The 5,184-nt window shown below is 24.3% G+C and overlaps 1 long non-coding RNA gene across 1 annotated transcript; it reads left to right on the top strand.

Annotated features, from left to right (window-relative positions):
- The first annotated feature begins 453 nt into the window (after positions 1-453).
- LOC107452979 (uncharacterized) lies at positions 454-3,243 on the top strand. The gene is made up of 2 exons (XR_011637599.1): positions 454-531; positions 2,722-3,243. It is a non-coding gene; the product is annotated as an uncharacterized lncRNA (long non-coding RNA).
- Positions 3,244-5,184: the final 1,941 nt, after the last annotated feature.

The following is a 5,184-nucleotide window of genomic DNA, read 5'->3' as shown; positions in this document are numbered from 1 at the left end:
TTCAATTTTATTATTTTTTATGAAATTGTATTCGAGAAGTTTTATTTTTCTCATTCGTTGTCAGTACGGAATGAAAAAACCCAGGTAGCAAAAAGATATGATCTAATATTAGAAAGATGCAATATAATACTGCCGTGCTAGAAAACGCTATACTATTGAATCCTATCTTCTAATATTAGAGCTAATATTATATAAAATTAAATAGTATTCGATCTAACATTCGAACTTTCAAAATTATCATCTATTTCACTAATTTTCGTCCAACGCCACATTTTTGCGAAAGGTTATCCCATATTATTAATAAATAAACATTTATTTATGAAAGAAAACGATAAATTAAATATTACTTAAAATATCATTTTCAGCCAATGCTATTTTATGGCAGATAATATTAGTGGTAGTTTGCGAATGATTAAACTCGAAAAACTTTTTCAACTGTTTATGTTGAGTTGTAACTCCTTCTGCTTGTTTACAAGACGACAAGATGGCGATCTTGTTTCCGCTCATGAGCTTTCGTTTCTACTATTTAAGGTATTTATAATTTAGTAGTTTTTTGTAAACTTTATAAATGTCAATGATAGTTACCTGATAAATTAGTATCGTAGGTAATGTTTTTTCCTTGAGTTAAAAATCAGCTAGAAAAGTAATTTAAAGCACGATGTGTTTGAGATTGTAGATGTTGTAGAAACATACAGCAGTGTACCTACTTAATAAACTTTACCGCTGAATAAGAATTAATTTATTGATCCTGTATTCAATAAGGTCAGTAAATATTTTATATTGTGATCATTATTGTTCACTCGTAGTTGTTGACTTCTTTGTTGAAACGTATTGTCTAGCTGTAAGTAATAAGCACTGTTTTTCTGCAAAAATGAAAAAGACAAAAGTAATGGTCTGTAAATAAATTAGCCGTGTTAAATAAGAAATATATATGTATAATCTGCTACTTTTAGCGCAGTTAAAACCATTATATTGTAAAATGTTTAAAGTTTAATACAAACAATATTGTTAGCATATTAAAATTTCATGCTATATTATATGCATGCATATTAAAATTTCAATCAATTAAGCATTTTTCTTTAATTATAGACTATGATTAAAAAATAAGCAATAATTTGGTCTATTCAACATGGTGAATGTAGAGCTTTAAATTATATTTGTCAAATAAATTCCTGTTAGAAATAATCTAATGCTGTAAAACTTTAGTTAAACTATAAGAAAAAAAATATTTGACAAATGTTGGGTATGCATACTGACTTTTAAAGAATGCTATGTCAAAATATTTGGGGAAAGGGGCGAACTATATTTTATATATTTACGACTTTGAATTATGTGAATTGTTAGAGAATTCTCTTTCTATATGATTTTTTCAACCATGAATTGATGATTTTGAATTCTCATAGTATCTTTTTACATTGATGTTCTTTTACGTTAATCAAATTTTAAATTATACAATGGAAGAAAATAAGCAATTGTTTATTTAACATTTTTCACCACTTTTTTAAATATAAATAATAAGTAATTTAATTGGTTCAAAATATGCTTGTAAAACAATGTTTGCTAAGTAATTCGATCCTGACAAAGTTTTTCTGCAACAATGAAAAAGATTAAAAATAGTTGTCTGTAAACAAATTAGCCAAGTTAAAACAATTAGAAAATTAATGATCTGCTATTTTTAGCTCAGTTCAAACCATTGCATTCTGGAATATTTAACATTCAATACAAACAATATTGTTACCGTAATAAAATTTCATGTCTAAAATATTGTAAAAAAAAAAGAATTAAAAATTTAATTTAAATTTCTTGGGGATATTTCAGTATCGTGATCTGTCCCGCCAACTGCAATCGCCAAATAGATTTTAAACTTGCAATTTAATAAAAAAAAATATGTATATGTTTGCCCGGAGTTATACCTTTCGAGTTTATCCTGTTCTGTAATGTTTCTTTTAGTTTAATAAATATTTATTAAATAATTATTACAATAATAATTAATTATTGTTTAATAAAGTTTTAATATGTCTGATAATTAATTATTGTTCAATAAAGTTTTTAAATAAATGTCTATTAGATATAATCTGAGATTTAAAATTTAACTAAACAATAAAAAATAAATATTATGCATAATGACTTTTAAAGAACGTTATGTAAACATATTTGGGGGAGGGGCAAAATATGATTAATACATATAGATATAATAATATTACAACTTTGAAATATGTGAATTGTTAAAGAATTCTCCTTCTACATGTTTTTTTCTACCATAAATTGATGATTTTGAATTTTCATAGTATCTTTTTACATTTATGTACTTATACGATTTTTAAAATAAGCATTTGTTTATTTAATATTTTTTGGCTCTCTTTCTGTTGATTTGCCACATAGCGAGTAGTTATTTTCTGTTCAAATAAAAGAAGTTGAAAGGTTTTGCAATTTGATTTTTTTTTTAAATATATGATAGTTTGCTTGGGAGTGCTTATCAGCTAAATTCTTTTTGTTGATCTCCTTCTCACAGTGTTATTTTTTGTGTGACACTGGAGAAATTTTTTTTACGCTGGTATCAATACTGGAATTAAACCATTTAATTTCGTTGTAAAGGATATTACAATTTCTGAAAAGCATTTTCAAATTAAATAAATAAAGTTTCAAATAAATATTCAATGTTAATAGTTTTAATTTTTTTTTCCATTGATAAATCTGATGTATTTTCTTTTTAAATTTTAGTATAACTTTTCATCTTCAAGGAAATCTACTATTAAGACACTACAAATGGAAATGGCACACTCTGATGGAATTTTAAGTTCGATTCTTACTGCGAATGATTTTAACAGTGATTATTCAGCAAGGACCACTTTAAATCTGCCATTTAAGTCATCATGTTGAAGAAAGATGCTGTCATATTGAAGTTTCGAGAAAGAGGGAAAATTGTGAAGTTCGTCCCTGTTTTTTTGTGGTGCATACGAAAACTGTTGCTGAATTTTTCATAAAAGCATTTAACGACCACTTGGAAATATATTTTCAAGCAAATATAGACTAACAATTGGAACTCAAACTGTATCAAACAGTTTAAAGTTATGAAAAGAAAATTATTTTATTTAATAACAATTAAGTATTTTTAATTTCTGTTTTACCACAAGGTTGTCAACGTTAATTTTGAACAATGAAGGTAATGTATTGCATTTACAATTGGATGAAATTTATATTACAGTGTGTTTTGTTTTTAAATAAAAGTATTATGCTGTGAAATAGTTATATTTATTATGGATTTCTTTTTCCTTAATTACTGTAACAGTTGAATATTTAAAATTTGTTTTTTCTTTAATCTTTTGGTATGATATCGGAAGCAATTTTTTTTTAAAGCTGATTTTAAAGTATTACTGAAACTCTTGAGGATTTTCATTATCAACATTGAGTTTATTATTTTAATTTTGGAAATTTTCTCATAATTATTTATTTGAAATTTGAGACAAGAATTTATGCTTTTTTATTTTTATCATGCTTAAAATCATATTATTGTAAAATAATTATAATCGTGAAAAGTTCTTTTGACTGAATAACATTTATATTATGATTAAAATTCCTAAAAGAATATTGCTTAAACTTTCATCTTAAAGGTCTTGTATATTCTTTGTAAAAACGTGTAGAATTGCATTTGCCATTCAAGACATTTGCCTATAATGTTATGTTTGTTTTTACTATGTTCATGAAGCATAAACTCTAATCAGCCAAATACAAACAATGAATTAGTTGATTTTAAAGAAAAATTTTGTGATAGCAAGGTTTTTAAAAAGTAACTGATGGCAGTCAAATTTGGATCAATACAAAAGTAACTTATAGTAAAAAAGTATGTTATGTTTTTTCGTCTCATTCTTGTATGCAATTAAATGTTTGTTAAAATTTAATTCTGATAAAATTCAATATTTACTAATTTTTTTTTGGTTTTGACATATAAATGTTATCTAAACTTTAAGTAAATAAAAGTACATAGTACCTTTAACTAATTATTGAATTGTTAAAAATTTCTGATGTCCCAATGTAAAATTATTTTTACATTACAAAAAATAATTGCAAATTTTTTAATTAAAATTCATAGAAGCTTTTTTTGTTTCCACTCTCTGATAATATTTCTACAGGTGCCTTTAGGTTTTGTTTCTAGTGTTTCGTAAGTAAAATTTCAGATTCTAAAAGGATAAAGTTACGTAAGTATTTCTCTGTTTAATTTCAGTGATAGAAGTGAAATAATTTATGCAAGTAAGTAATTTGAATATTTTTCAATTTTTTTCATTGTGTCAGTTATTACAAAAAATAACAATTTAAAAATTTGAGATATAATTTTATTTTAATATTTTTGGAAATGAATAACTTAGTTATATACTAGTAGAAAAAAAAGTTAAGGTAAATTTTCAACTCAATTCAAATGTAAATTTAACTTAGCAATTATGTAGTGTGGTTTTCTTAATTTACAATTTCAGAATATAAATAATGATTGATAATTGTAAAATTACAAATGGCTTAAATTACAAATTTTAATACATATATATATATATATTACAAACTAACAAATTCAATTGAGGTTTTGATAAAATAGTCTCATTCTTTTTTTAAATTGAGAGTGCATTTTAAATTTTAAGACTTGAAAATTATTAGTGATATAAAATTTGCTTTAAAACCCATTGTATGAAGGAAAAAAAAATATCAATAAAAGTTGCAATAAAATATTTCCTAATTAAGTTCGAAATATTCAAAAAAATCAGCTGAACATAAGATATACTTTGGAGTAAAGAGGAGAAAAATGGAAGGAAGCAGAATTTGCTAATATAACTTTATTTAGTATTTCTGTATTGCTATGTAAATAATGCATGGAATGACATAAAACTATTGTTTAGTGCATATGTTTTAGTGCTTCACAACAATACAGAAAATTAAGTAAAATTATATCGCCGAATTATTCTACTACCATCCATATCTTCCTCTTGCTTACTCCAAAAAAATAAAAAGCAAAGCAAATTAATATCAGAAAATACAAAATCTAATATTATATAGCATCAAAACTAATGCAAAATAATAATATGGCGAACGCTAGATAATATTAGTTTGCATAGAATCTAATGTTATATAAGGCTGAGCAAACAGCGACCTTTTGTATCTTTCTAATATTAGAGGTTATGTAAGATAACGTTAGATTTT

Source organism: Parasteatoda tepidariorum, chromosome 8 (assembly GCF_043381705.1).
Source record: "Parasteatoda tepidariorum isolate YZ-2023 chromosome 8, CAS_Ptep_4.0, whole genome shotgun sequence".
Taxonomy (NCBI): Eukaryota; Metazoa; Arthropoda; class Arachnida; order Araneae; family Theridiidae; genus Parasteatoda; species Parasteatoda tepidariorum.
The sequence above is the reverse complement of the archived record's forward strand: the minus strand, read 5'-3'. Positions and strand labels throughout refer to the sequence as shown.